Below are 16,273 nucleotides of genomic sequence, written 5' to 3'. Positions count from 1 at the left end.
ATTGTTTTAATCGATGATATCTTGATCTACTCCCGCAGTCGAGAGGAGCATAAGCAGCATCTTCAGATCGTTCTTCAGACTCTGAGAGACAGTCAGTTATATGCTAAGTTTTTGATATGTGAGTTTTGGTTGAGTTCAGTGGCTTTCTTGGGTCACGTTGTATCAACAGAGGGTATTCAGGTGGATCCTAAGAAGATTGAGGTAGTCAAGGACTGGCCTAGACCCACATCAGCTACAAAGATCCAGAGTTTCTTGGGTTTAGAGGGTTATTATCGTCGGTTTGTGTAGGGGTTTTCATCTATGGCAGCCCCGATAACCAGGTTGACCTAGAATGGTGCCCCGTTTAGGTGGTCGGACGAGTGTGAGGCGAGCTCAGAGGCTCAAGACAGCCTTGACCATAGTGCCAGTGTTGGTGTTGCCCACAAGTTCAGGGCCATACACCGTATATTGTGATGCATCTTGTATTGGACTTGGTGCGCTATTGATGCAGGGTAGCAAGGTTATTGAATATGCTTCGTGACAATTGAATATTCACAAGAAGAATTATCCAGTTCATGACTTGGAGCTAGCATCCATTGTTCACGCACTGAAGATTTGGAGGAACTATTTATATGGCGTGTCGTGTGAGGTGTTCACGAATCATAAGAGTTTGTAGTACTTGTTCAAGCAAAAGGAGCTCAATTTGAGGTAGAGAAGGTTGTTGGAGCTATTGAAAGACTATGATATTACCATCTTGTATCATCCCGGGAAGGCCAATGTGGTGGCCGATGCTTTGAGTAGGAAGTTAGCTGTATGGGCAGTCTCGCGTATATTCCAGTCGGTGAGAGGCCGCTTTCTTTAGATGTTCAGGCTTTGGCCAATCAGTTTGTGAGGTTGGATGCTTTTGAGCCTAGTTGTGTTCTAGCCTGTACAGTCGCCCGGTCTTCCTTGTTTTGAGCGTATCAGGGAGCGGCAGTATGATGATCCTCATTTGCTTTTCCTTAGGGACACAGTGCGGCACGGAGATTCCAAGCAGGTTACAGTTGGAGATGATGGATTTTTAAAGATGCAGGGTCGTGTTTGTATGCCTAATGTGGATAGGCTTCATGAGTCGATTCTAGAGGAGGCCCACAGTTCTCGATATTCTATTAATCCGAGAGCCGCTAAGATGTATCAGGACTTGCGGCAACATTATTGGTGGAGGAGGATGAAGAAGGATGTTGCATATGTAGCTCGGTGTTTGAATTGTCAGCAAGTAAAGTACAAGCATTAGAGACCTGGTGGTTTGCTTTAGAAGATAGATATTCTTGAGTGGAAGTGGGAGCGTATCACTATGGACTTCGTTGTTGGACTCCCATGGACTCAGAGGAAGTTCGATGCATTTTGGGTTATTGTGGATAGACTGACCAAGTCAGCGCATTTCATTCTTGTGGCAGTTTCCTATTCTTCGTAGCGGTTGGTAGAGATTTATATCCGTGAGATCATTCGTCTCTATGGTGTGCCCATGTCTATCATTTCTGATCGAGGTACGCAGTTCATCTCGCATTTTTAGAGACAGTAAAATGTGAGTTGGGTATGCGGGTCGAGTTGAGCACAACATTTCATCCTCAGACGGACGGACAGTCTGAGCATACTATTCAGATTCTGGAGGATATGCCCCACGCCTGTGTTATTGACTTTGGAGATTCTTGGGATTAGTTCTTGCCGTTAATGGAGGTTGCCTACAACAACAGTTATCAGTCGAGCATCCAGATGGCTCCCTATGAGGCATTGTATGGTAGACAGTGTCGATCGCCGGTTGGATGATTTGAGCCGGGGGAGGCTCGATTATTGGGTACAGATTTAGTACAGGATGCCTTGGATAAGGTTAAGATAATTCAGGATAGACTTCATGCAGCTCAGTCCAGGCAAAAGAGTTATGCCGACCGTAAGGTTTGTGATGTAGCATTCATGGTCGGAGAGAGAGTGTTGTTTCGAGTGTCGCCCATGAAGGGCGTACTGAGGTTTGGGAAGAAGGTCAAGTTAAGCCCTAGATTTATCGGGCCTTTTGAGATCCTTGATCGAGTGGGAGAAGTGGCCTATAGTCTTGCATTGCCACCAGGCTTATCAACGGCACATCCAGTGTTTCATGTGTCCATGCTTCGGAAGTATCACGACAATCCATCCCACATGTTAGACTTTAGCACTGTCCAGTTGGACAAGAATTTGACATATGAGGAGGAGCCGATAGCTATTCTAGACCGGCAGTTTCGTCAGTTGAGATCGAAAAGTTATCCTTCGATTCGTGTGTAGTGGAGAGGTCAGCCTGTTGAGGCAGCTACCTGGGAGTCTGAGTCTGATATGCGAAGCAGATATCCCCATCTTTTCTCCGACTCAGGTACTTTTCTATGTCCGTTCGAGGACGAACGATTGTTTTAAAGATGGAGAATGTGATGATCCAAAAAGTCATCTTCTGTTTTAGAACTCGATTCCGTGTTTTGAGGCCTTAAAAACCTCACTTTATTCCTTCTCGATTTGCGTGCGCAGTCCGGGCGTGATTCCGGAAAGCCTTTATTTGGAACTTTGAGAAAAATAATAAATTTTGGCCTAAAAAGTTGATTTTAGTTGACTTCGGTTAGTGTTTTGGGTAAACGGACCCGGACCCGTATTTTGACGGTCCCGGTGGGTCCGTAGTAAAATATGGGACTTGGGAGTATGCCCGGAATCGAACTCGGGGGTACTTATCCCAAGTAATGAATTTTTGTTAAAAATTGTTAAACTCTAAGGATTTAGAGAAATTGATTAATGTTGATCTCATTGGTATCGGGACCGTATTTTGGTTTCGGAGCCCGGTACAGGTTTAATATGATATTTAAGTCATTCTGTGAAATTTGATGAAAAATGGAGTTTATTTGATGTGATTCAGGCATCCGATTGAGAAAATAGAAATTTCAAATGTTCTTAAGAATTTCATGTGTTTTGGTGTTAAATCCGTAGTTTTAGATGTTATTTTGGCGATTTGATCGCACAAGCAAGTTCGTATGGTGTTTTAAGACTTATGTGCATGATTGGTTTAGAGCCCCGGGGGTTCGGGTGAGTTTTGGATAGGCTACGGAGTGTTTTGGAACTTAGGAAAAATTGCTGGTATGACTGAACCTGTTGTAGGCCCCTGATCTTGCAATTGCGAGATCAGGCATCGCAACTGCGAACACTGCAGGTTGCGCATTTGCGAGGCTTTCATCGCAATTGCGATCATAAGTTGGGCCATGCAGTCTTCACAATTGCAAAGTAAAACTAGGTAGGGTTGTGATCGCAAATGCGATCATTTTGTTGCATTTGCGGAGGTTCTTGTTCGCAATTGGGAACATACCTTCGCAATTACTAAGGCAGCAGAGGTGTGGAGAACTTCGCATTTGTGATGATTCTTCGCATTTGCGAAGCTCAGGTCACAAATGCGACATCTGCAGCTGTGTAAAAAGGACTTAGACGGGATTTTTGGTTCATTTCCCAACTTTTCAAAACCTAAACCTCAAGAGGTGATTTCCAAAGGCTATTTCTTCCCCAAATCATAGGTAAATTATTCTTAACTCATTTCTTTCACTTCATTTCACAAGATTTCAACCTAGATTCTAGGATTTTCATGGTGGAATTGGCGATTTTTGGGTAGAAATTAGGGATTTCGAAATTTGGGGATTTAGACCTCAAATTGAGGTTGGATTCCAAAACCAATTGTATATCCGGGCTCAGGGGTGAATGGGTAATCGGGTTTTGGTCCGAGTTTCGGGTTTGGACCAAGCGCGCCCGGGTGTTGACTTTTGTTGACTTTTTCCAAAATGGCCTAAATTGAATTCCTTACAATCGTGGGTAGTTACTAAGGCTTAAATTGGATTGTTTGGTTGGTAATTTGTTAGATTCTATTGGTCCGGAAGCTCGTGAGAAGGAAAAAGCGGTGTTTGAGGCTTGAGTACGGCCGTGGAATCGAGGTAAGTGTTGTGACTAACCTTAGTTTGAGGGATTAGGTATTGTTGAGTCTATTTGCTACGTGTTTGATATTGAGTACAACGTATAGGTAAGGTGAAGAGTACCTATGCGTTGTCATCGAGTCATAGCATGCGAGTTAGTCTTATTATTGTAACTATTGTACTCTGTGATCATATATTTCATGTTTAGACTTGTCATTCCATGTGTTGAACAACTCTTATCATGTTTTACGAATTTTGGTACTGATTGAGTATTAACTCAGAGTTGGGGCTAGTATTGTGGAATTAAATATTGAAGTAAGACTGATTCTTGATATTTCTATCTCCCTATGGTTATTGTTCATTGTTTTGGTGAGGGAGAGTGATAAAGCACGAAGGGTGATGCCGTGAGATGTTTTGTGAGTGAGTGATAATGCACGAAGGGTGATGTCGTGCCATATTTTGTAAGTGACAATTGTTGATACCCAATTTTTCCCATAATATTTTCAAAACTATGCTTTGGCATCAATTAATATTTTTTATACAATTTCTGCATTTTAAAAATATTTTAACTAATTTCTCCTAGTATTTTATTTGTAAAACAATCACTAATTGCATCACAAATAGTTTTATAATAATTTTGTGGTTTAATTTTATCATTTGAATTTGTACTAAGTTTCGATTGTTGCCCAAATAGCCACTTTTGTATTTTGAGGCTGCAATTGTAATTACTTTGTAATTATAGCCCACACACGCATTACTACATTATTTTACCAGAAAATAGCCTTTTATATTTTTTAAATATTAAGTAATTATTTTAAAATATTTCCAGGTATGAAAATTATTTTTTACAGCTTATTGGTTATTTTTAAAAATTATTTTATCAATTAAATAGGGTATTTAACAAAGGGCCCTCTTATTTCGGATTTAGCCTAATTACCTAGCCCAATTTTAACCCCCCAATTCAATTGAATCAGCCTAAATATACCCAGCCCAAACCTATAACATCCAACTCGGCCCCAAATCCTTTCAATCTCGGCCATTGATCACAGAGATCAACGACCACAATTGCCCCTTTCCTTTTTTTGTTCCAAACGACCCCCCAAACCTAGCCATTCTCACCAAACAGCCGCCCGAAAACCCTCTCCTCTCCATTTTCTCTAAGACCTAAACCTCGCCGCCACCCAAAATCAGCCCTAATCCCTTAAATCCCTGTCCGATCTATGTCGTCCTATGGCTGTACGAGGCCTCTACTTGTTTACTATCTCCCTTGGTTGCTCGATTATGTGGTTTCGTGGAAGGATTTCGAAGTGATCTAGTCCATATCTCGTTTTAAGCTCTTCAAAAGTTCGTCAATGCTCCGTGAATGATTTCTATCAAAGTCTCACGGCTCAAATCCTTGATTCAAAGGCCAGATTCTCTTTACCCTTTCTTCTTTCTTCAAGAAACCTAAAGTTTAGACTTGAATCGGTTTAGATCTCTATAGATCTGGAGAGATTTTGAGTTCATCGCTGATCTTTTTCTAAAATTCCCTTATTTTCTTTACTGGTTAATCAATTTCTGAACATTTTTGTTATATGAGGGTTTGTTCTCTTGTTGTTTGTTGGTTGAACCTCTGGGTATCTAAAGCGTTTTCAAACTTCCATGGCTATTCTTTTGTGTTCTTTTACTTCGTTACCACTACCCGATTTTTAAACACTACGATACTTCAGGTTTTGACTTCTATGATTTCTGTTTGTTTAAATCTCTGTGTGTTGACATGCTTTGAAGTTTTTCTTCTTTAAGTGTTTTCAAATTAGGGTTTTGAATTATTTTCCGTCAAATTTCTCTCTGTTCCTAAAAGCTTTACTCAACCTATTTGTTTATGGGAATTGATACGTTCTTTTTAGAATTGTTGAGTGATTTGCTCTATTAAAATTCGTGTGCACGATCCTTGGTTATTTCCATGTCTGTGACCTTAACTAGTCGTTCCTGCCTTATTTGACCGCTATATATTTACTAATTCTTTACATGATTCTTTCCTTAATTAAACCCATGACTATTTTATTCTGAAGCTTTTTATTTTAGTTTGATTTAAACTTCTTTCCTTAATAAGGCCTCTGATTCTTATTTCTTTACTCAATCTGATTGAACCTCTTGCCTTAATTAGTTCCTGTCATTACCATTGGCTAATTTTCCTTGATTAAACGAGAAGACTATGCTGAATCTTTGTGTCATTGATTCTGAAATCCCTTAATTGCTGATTATTGATTACTTTACCTTATTTGCTCTACTCTTGAACTACTATATAAACCCTCTTATTTTAACTTCTTAGACACGGGCATTAGTTCATCAATACTCTCACACTCTCAAAAGCTCTCTATTCTCTTCTATTACTTGCAATTCTCACTAATCCAGCCGGCTGTAAGCCAATGCTAGCTATTTGCACCATCTCTGCTCTATACTCTGTATTCTCTCCTTAACTGGTATGTCCTGATTCGATTCAAATTCTAAAACTATGTGCTTCTTTGTTCGTTCAGTTCATTAGTTGTGACTTACAATCATGTTTATTGTTTTTATTATCATATTGCTCCATGTGCAATCAGCATGCCTAGATCACTGCCTAACTATTGTCTCAACTTACTTGCTTGTCTACTGTTTACCTAGCATGCCTAAACTGTGTGTGGTATCAACATGTCTACACTTGTCAACACTTGCCTAGCCTGTCCATTTAAATTCTTGCATGTTCTGCCTTACTCCTTCTAAGTTATCTAGTCTCTTCAATGTAACTCTAGTTGTGTTGCTTATGTGTCCTCAACATGTTTCTATTGTGATCTTTGTTTCATGACCTACCTTATAGCCGACCTATTAGTTCTACAAAACCCCATAAGAATTCTATGTACCTTATTGTTTATATGCTCCACTATCACTAAGGTGTATTCTATGTGTCCCCTACCCCTCTCTCCTTGTGTGGAGTCTGTTTGCCAAAGTATTTTTCTGAAGCTATTTGTTCTGTGACTTGTATTCAAGATGTTCTTTTTCATGCTTTTCTAACTGCTGTCTTACCCAAACTAGTACTGGTTTTCAAAAGGTCTTCTGACTCTTAAGACCCTTCTCTACACTGTTTACCAAAACCTTTTTTAATTATGCACTCCCACTTATTCTTAGTTCATTAAGTCCTGCCCCTCTGGTATGTGTATTGCTTAGAGATCCCTGAGGTCTCTTTGAATTCTGGCATATCAGGGCTGGCTCTTCCACACTGCACATAAATCAGTCCTTATTTGAGAAAGTTCTGGGTGTGAGCACTGCCCGGGATCCTTGAGGTCCTTAGGGAACTCTGACACATAGACATGAAATTGGCTATAGAACTTTGGGCATTTGAGACTAGTGAAGGCTTGGTACACCAGGATTTGCTTTGGTCCTACTTCAGGCTTCTATAGCTTAACTTCTATTTATATTTATGTAATTTATTCAATCTTTGGTTTGTAATAATTGTTGTAAACAAATAATGAGGTGACTAGTAAAAAGGGAGGGTAGTTGTATACTGTGGGAAAGTTGGGTAGATAAAATGCCTATAGGGTTCATTTCGATTCAAATGCATTTTGTTAGATAGCATGCCTATAGGGTTTGTTTTGGTTCAAATATGTTTTGTTAGATAATATGCCTATAGAATTTTGCTTTGGTTCAAATAAATTCTGCTTGCTTTACTTTACATGATTAGACACCATGCCTATAGGATTTAAAAATTAGTTTTAATTAGAAACCATGTCTATAGGATCTAAAATCAGTTTTAATTACAGAAATCATGCCTGTAGGTTCTGAATCAGTTTAATTAGCTAACCTACTCGTTTCTTCAACGTTGCGTTAATTAATATCACTAGAAAGCATGCCTATAGGATCCTAATTGCCTGCTTAAAATTGGTTACTATTTTACTGCATTCCTGATCAATGATTAGATACCATGCTCATAGGACATCAGTATTATATGCCTAGGCAAGCCTGTAGGGCGACTAAAATTCTGCAAACTGTAAAACTACGCCTTTTTATTTGTGACTGCTCATGTTCAACAAGTTTAAAAGCAGTAGGCAAATGGATTAAGTTCTTTTACACTTTGGTCTTAACTCAATACTGCATGTTCTCTGCTCACCTAGATATCCTGTTCTAGGGCTTCTCTTAAATACTTGAAACTATGTTTAAGATGTGCACTTGTTTGCTCTGTTTGTAGAGGTAAAACTTGAGCCTTTAATTGTTCCATCTTTGGTCCAGTCCTAATTGTTTTGTTTGTCGCCTAGATTTTTCTCCTTTAAGTACCTTAGGATAGTCTAGAATTACCCAAACTAGAGATCCTAAATACCTCAAGGCCACAAGGAAAGGACGTGTAGTGCACGTATAGGATATCTTTAAGGTTGCTAGAACGCCTTATACTATGACTAAGGGGAGGGAATTGGGTAGTAAAGGATATGATGACTGCGCGCTAATGTCACGTGTAGCCCCTTGTTGAGGAGTGATTATCGGGCATTGCATGGGTATGATCCTGTAGGCTAATCGACCTAGGACTTCCCTTTCCTAATTCCTATGTGTTTAAATTTTATGAACTTCCTCTTCTTTACATATGCAAGATTGTTCAAACTTCTCCCTTGCTTCTATTACCTGAATCATACATGTGTTTAGAATGTGAAAACATGCCTTTATTTGCAAATATGTGTTGAAATTGTAAAATGACTAATTCACATAGTTTAAGTTCGGCCAGGACCCACCGTTGTGGACCGCGAGGGGTGCCTAACACCTTCCCCTCAAGGTTATTTCGAGCCCTTACCCTAATCTCTGGTAATGCAAACTAGTTACATGAGTTAACCATTCTAGGTGCCCTAACGCACCTTAATCCGTTAAGTGGCGACTCTTCAAATACCCAATTCCCAAAAGGAAACGAGTTGTCCCCCCATGAATGTCGAAACCCGGACTTCCCCGCAAAAGGGAAAAAAGGGGGCACGACAGCATGGCGACTTTGCTGGGGATATTTTAGGCTCTTACCATAACGAACTTATTTTGTGAATTAGTCCAAGCATGCTCTATCCCACGTACCCTTTCCTTTACTTGAATTCAACTATCTATTTCCAAGCATTTATGATTTCTTTATTTTCCTGAAACCGACTTGTCTCTTTGTTTTCTTTTCGTTAACTGTCTTTCAATTATTAAAATACTGCCTTTGTTATTTTTCTTACGTGCAAATACTTGACAATATGCTATTTATTGCTGCATAAAATCATGCTCAACATCATATTCCACTCCTGCGTAATTAATCCTATAGCAACGCTTGATGAGTGTTTGTTCTCTTTCTATGTATCACCCTTTAAATTCGGAAAGGCGTATTTGCGGTAAAACTAGTCAATCAACGGTGCATTTGACAGTTCCGTACCTTTCCCTCTCAAGTTGTCCGCTTGAGAGTCCCAGTCTAGACCTCTATAACAGCCTTACTTTAATTAAATTGTATATGCATCAAGGTCAAACCTAGCCGAGTTAATATGTTGTCCGCATAATAACCCTTTAAGACAAGCCTTGTCCAAAAGTCCATCGGGTTTTCCATAATTCCAACGGACACAATCATGATTATGTGCATTAATTTGGAAAAATAAAGTGCCAATATGCTAATCATTACTGTATAAATAGACGAACCTGGAGGGGGAAGGGCCCAACTCTTTTTTGTTTTGCAGAAAATGAGGCACGAAGTCCCCAGATTTGGTATGGCTGGTAGCATACCCTCACTCTTGCTAGATTGGTGGAGGGATCTTCCTTCATATGACCAAAACCATGTGAAATGAGTCTTAGGAAACTTGCCTTCTCTGTTGGGTCTTCAACCCAACAAAATACTGATCGAGGCTGCAACTATGTTTTGGGACAAAGAAAGGGATGTGTTCCATTTTGGGAACATAGAAATGACTCCCCTTCTAGAAGAAATAGGAGGATTTGCTGGGTTGCCTTGGGAGCCTAATCTGTTAGCACCTAAAAATTGCACTGCTAGGGGATTTCTGAAGATGATGGGGCTGAAGAAAAATGACAACTTGAAATGCCTGAAGGACTCCTACATACCCTTTGATTTCCTTTATGAAAGATACGGCCGCCGCAACTCTTACCCTATTTTTGATGATGAGTTATCAATCACTTCTTTAGGTTGGATTCATCGCAGGGTCTTCGTGTTTATTATGTGTTTCTTGGGCATACTGGTATTCCCAATCCAAAGGGATAGAATCCATACTAGGCTGGCCATGGTGACCAAAACTCTAATGGATGAGATCGAGGGGGAGACATACACTATCGTCCCTATGATCGTTGCAGACATGTACCGTGCTTTGGAACGATGTCAGAAGGGGTTCAGGTTCTTCGAGGGTTGCAACTTGCTATTACAGGTTTGGTTGTTGGAACATCTCCAAAAGGGATAATACCGTCAAGAATTTTTGCGAAGGCCGTGGAATGATCACATAGCCTTTCATCATCCCAAAAGAATGAACTATATTCCAAACATGTTTGCTCAACCACAAGACGCTGTGGGATGGGTACAAATTTTCAAAAATTTGACCAAGGATCAAGTCCAGTGGATGTTCGAGTGGTTCCCTACCAATGAGTTCATCATCAGATCCAGAGATTTTCCACACTTGGTGTTGATTGGGTTGAGGGGCATATACCCTTATGCTCCTCTCAAGGTTATGTGACAAGCAGGCAGGAGACAAGTCATACCATGGGTTGCTAAAATGTGTCACTTTAGAGCCAATTTCCAAGGTGATGCCATCCCGTATAAAAATGAAGAGCAACACATGTAGACCTTGAAGATTATTGTGGAGAAGGATACTATTGAGCCAGACCGATATCATGCGGGCCACTCATACCTTTACCTTTCATGGTTGGAGGAAAACATAGCCGGGGTCTTTGAGCCAAGGATTGGTCTAGGAAACAGGGTCATAGACGAGGTTGTTGAAGCAGAGGTGAAGTACAACAAGTTGCGGAAAAGAGTACGAGATTCTGAAGCCGATCATATGGCGCAACATAAGGCTGATATAGAAATGATTAACGAGTAAAGAGAAAGAGCTATCAAATCCAGCAAGAGGATGGAATATTTGGATTGCAGCTTGATGGAATTGGAGGGGAAAATAAGGAAGAGGGTCACCGACTGCCAGAACGCTAAAGAAATGAAGGAGGGCATCTGGCAAAGGCATTCCTATTACTGAACCTGCGCGAGCTGGGAGAGTTGATCGGCAATAGCATCCGGTCCAGAGAGGGTCCTTCTGGGACCAAGTAGATTAGATTTACTTGCTTTCCTTTTCAAATGTAATAAGGCCAAGTGTCATTAGCAACATTATTTTGTTTAGTTTCGTTTTGGGGTGTTTATTTTTACATTAATGAAATGAGCCAATTATTTGCACTAAATTTCTCTGAATTTATTTGTCGCTAGGCCTACCTCGGGCACAACGAGGCTCCCAACTTAGGACGCGAATTTACATTCTCGCAATATGTGTTTAAATATTGTAAACATTTCAGAATCCTTACTAACTTGTTTATCTTTTTATTTTTCTTTATTCTTTATTCCTATCCCCTAAGCATTATTATTACTTTTTCGAGATGAATCAGTGACTGTGACATGTAATGAGGCAACACAACCTGAGAATAGTGATTCGGATGAAGAAGATGAGATACTTGAGGAAGTTATCAGGGAAGTTGAAAACTTTAAGAATAAGCCTAAGTCCAACCGGGACAAAACCGAAGCAGTAATTTGGGGGACGTTGAGACCGTCAAGGAGACTCGCATCAACATTCACTTATCGCCAACAGAGAAAGAAGAATACATCCGTTTTCTAAAGGAATATGAGGATATTTTTGCATGGTCATATGATGACATGACCGATTTGAGCATGTCCATAGTATCTCACAAGTTGCCTACTAATCCCATGACTCCGCCAGTAAAGCAGAAACTCAGAAAATTCAAACCAGACATGAGCCTGAAAATCAAGGAGGAAGTTACTAAGCAGATCAAAGCCAAAGTTCTCAGGGTAGTTGAGTACCCAACTTGGTTAGCCAACATTGTACCAGTTCCAAAGAAAGATGGAAAAGGTAGAGTATATGTTGACTATATATTGGGATTTAAATAGAGTAAGTACCAAAGACGACTTTCCACTGAAAAATATACACATCCTAATCGACAACTGCGCCAAGCATGAACTCTAATACTTTGTGGATTGCTTCGCAGGCTACACCACCTAGGAGCAAAAAGGATGTGATGAGCTTCCTAGGACGTCTCAACTATATTAGTCGCTTCATAGCATAGTCCACAGTCATATGTGAACCCATCTTCAAGATGCTGAGGAAAGATGCCGAGACAAGCTGGACCGAGGATTGTTAGAAAGCCTTCGATAAAATCAAGGAGTACCTATCCACACCACTAGTTTTGGTCCCGCCAGAGCCGGGGCGACCTTTGCTACTCTATCTGTCTGTGTTGGATGGAGCCTTCAGATGCATTCTGGGACAACATGATGAGAAAGGAAGAAAGGAGCAAGCCATATACTACTTGAGTAAGAAGTTCACACCTTACGAAGCATGATACTCTCTGCTTGAGCGCACTTGCTGTGCTTTGACTTGGACGACCCAGAAGTTGAGGCATTACTTCTGTGCCTATACTACATACCTCATATCCAGGATGGATCCTTTGAAATACATATTTCAGAAACCCATGCCAACTGGGAAGCTAGCCAAGTGGCCACTACTATTGAGTGAGTTCAATATCGTCTAAGTAACTCAAAAGGCGGTCAAAAGGCAAGCATTGACAGATCAACTTGCTGAGAATCCAGTGGGAGGAGAATACAAACCCTTGAAAACATATTTTCCTAAAGAAGAGGTGTCATTCATAGAAGAGGACATTACCAAAGCATATGACGGTTAGAGATTGTTCTTTGACGGAGCTGCAAACTTCAAAGGAGTGGGCATTGGAGCAGTTTTGGTATCAGAAACAGGTCAACATTATCCGGTATCTACTAAACTCAGATTTTCCTTCACCAACAACATGGGAGAATATGAAGCCTGCATACTAGGACTCAACATAGCAATCGACATGAATATTCGGGAGCTGCTAGTAAACGGCGATTCAGATTTGCTTGTACACTAGGTACAAAGAGAATGGGCCACCAAGAATTCCAAGATATTTCCATATCTGCACCATGTGCAGGAATTGAGAAAAAGGTTCACGAAGATAGAGTTCCGACATGTGCCCTGAATTTAGAATGAGTTTGCCGATGCATTGACCACTTTGTCATCCATGATACAACATCCATATAAGAATTTAATTGATCCCATCCTAGTGAGAATCCATAATCAACCGGCTTACTGACGGATGCAAAGCCTTAGTTCCATGGCATCAAAGAGTATTTGGCAAAAGGAGAATATCCAGAGCATGCAAACCATACTCAGAAACGCACGCTCCGAAGATTGTCCAATCACTTCTTCCACAGCGGTGAAAACTTGTACAAGAGAGCTCCTGATTTGGGATTGCTAAGATGTGTCGACGCAAAAGAAGCTTCTAAACTACTTGAGGAGATACATGCCGGGACCTGCGGTCCTCATATGAATGCTTTTTGTCTTAGCCAAGAAGATACTTAGGGCCGATTATTTTTGGATGACCATAGAGACAGATTGCGTCCAGTATGTCCGCAAATGCTACCAATGTCAAGTGCATGCCGACATGATAAAAGTGCCGCCAAATGAGCTCAATGCTACAAGCTTACCTTGGCCATTCGCCGCCTGGGGAATATATGTCATCAATCCTATCGAGCCCAAGGCTTCAAACAGGCACAGGTTCATTTTGATAGCCATTGATTACTTCACAAATGGGTAGAGGTTGCATCTTACAGAGCCGTAACCAAGAAAGTCCAGACTTTGTCAAAGATCATATTGTTTGCCAATTCAGAGTTCCCGAGTCCATTGTCACTAATAATGCAGCCAACCTCAACAGTGATCTGATGAAAGCCATATGTAAAACTTTCAAAATCAAGCACAAGAATTCCACAGCCTATAGACCTCAGATAAATGGAGCCGTAGAAGCCGCCAACAAAAACATCAAGAAGATACTAAGAAGATGGTAGAAAACCACAAACAATGGCACGAGAAGCTACCTTTGCTCTGTTAGGATACCGCACTACAGGTTCGCATATCAACCGGAGTAACTCCCTACATGCTGGTTTATGGTACCGAAGCTGTCATCCCAGCTGAGGTACAGATTCCTTCTTTAAGAATCATATAGGAAGCTGAACTCAGCGATGCAGAATAGATAAGGAGCCGCTATGAACAATTGGCCCTTATAGATGTAAAAAAGATGAACTCAGTATGTCACAGTCAGCTTTATCAGAACAGAATGTCCAGAGCTTTCAACAAAAGGGTCAAACCAAGACAATTTTCACCAGGACAGCTGGTACTGAAGAAGATCTTCCCACATCAAGATGAAGCCAAAGGGAAATTCTCTCCCAACTGGCAAGGTCCTTATATGGTTCACAGGGTGCTAACAGGAGGAGCACTCATACTTGCAGAAATGGATAGAGAAATCTGGCCAAAACCGATCAATTCAGATGCAGTCAAGAGATACTATGCTTAGACTATTTACATTTCCTCATCTGATGTAATTGAACTACGCTTGACCTGATTCCCATTTAATAGGGGATACGTAGGCACCCTGTGGGTTCGGTCATGTCATAATAAAATTTTCATTTTTCCCCAAGATCAAAAACTGGAGTAGAATTTTGAGGAGGACCTTCAAAATTCTAGAGCAAGTTCAGTCGACGCTACCGCATGCCAGAAAGTTAGAAATTGGTTAAGAAACTTGGGAAGAATTTTTAGAAGGATTCTCAAAATTCCGAAGAAGGTTCAACAAAGTTCGCAAATGACTGAAGGATCATCTACCAAACTGGGGAAGAATTTTGAGGAGGACCGTCAAAATTCTAGCATGAGGAAGCTGCAATGTCTCTGAAATGTGTTACAGTCATTAGTTCATCTAAACACTACTTGTTTCGAAAACAACTCTATTTCATCAATAATTGCATATTTTTGAAAACTTTATTTTCGTAACAGTCAAGTGTTACCCAGGGAAACTCAAATGAGGCCTCCAGAATGGAGCAAAGCAAGGCCAGTGAACAAAGGCACGAACCAACCTCCCTCCTCACAAAACTTACAATTTTTCTTTGAGCGCAGGCATATCTGACGTAGCGATAGCATTCGCGAACATGTATACACAAAGCAAAATCACTATCAAATAGGCCATCAGAAACCGAATACGTCTCCAGCTAAGAAATATGCTAACTTATTTGCTACTCGACTAAACCCTGTCCCACATATCTGCATGAGGCTAATCCTTGCCTTCATATTTGCATGAGGCTAATCTCTGCCTCCATATTTACATGAGGCTAATCCTTGCCTCCATATTTGCATGAGGATATTGATACCCAAATTTTTCCCTATATATTTTTAATACGTACATATACTTTCAAAATAGCATATATGCATATATAAGCATGTATAAGCATTTTTTTATAATTTTTATATAATTTTAAAGGCTTCAAATTGATTTATTTCTTCCCTTTTACTTATAAAAATTCCAATAATTATCCTTCAAATTATTTTTTGTGGTGATTTAGTCATATAAATTCTATATTTATGCCAAAATATTGTTTAAATACTTTTAGTGCATTTTTTATAATTGGATTTACATTTTAAAGTTAATTTGCATATATTTGCAATACTAGCCCTATTAGTGCATAATCACGTTATTAATACATAAAATGGTCTTTTATATTTTCAAAGTGTTAAATAACTATTTTAAATTATTTTAGTAAACGAAATTATTTTTCAGAAATCATTTATTATTTATTATAAATTATATAGTGTTAAAATGTCTATTTAAAATATGGCCTAATTATATTTTAATTTTATCCCCAATTCAACCTTAATCCTAACCCAACTTGCCAGCCCAGTACCTAATTAAAATACTCAGGCCCAATACCCATCCGCCCGAACCCAATACCCAGCCAAATCCTGGCCGTTGATCGTTTTGATCAACGATCCAGGTTTTCCCTTTCCTAATTAAACTAACCTATACCCTCCCAAACGTAATTCATTTCATGACCTACCCCGCCTCCCTAAAATTTTCTCTGCTCTCAAAACGCTCTCACCCTAACCCTAATACCTAACTCACTGACCCCCATCTATGGCTATCTCCGGTGACCTCTCACCATCTCTCATGCCTCCAATGGCCTCTCTCATGCCACTTTTTCCATCTCTAAGGCCCTCAAGGGACCAGTGCTATGTCGACTTGTATCTAGGGTTCATCTCTCGCCTGTTCCAGGCCATTCT

This window comes from Nicotiana tabacum, chromosome 8, assembly GCF_000715075.1.
Source record: "Nicotiana tabacum cultivar K326 chromosome 8, ASM71507v2, whole genome shotgun sequence".
Classification (NCBI taxonomy): Eukaryota; Viridiplantae; Streptophyta; class Magnoliopsida; order Solanales; family Solanaceae; genus Nicotiana; species Nicotiana tabacum.
The sequence above is the reverse complement of the archived record's forward strand: the minus strand, read 5'-3'. Positions refer to the sequence as shown.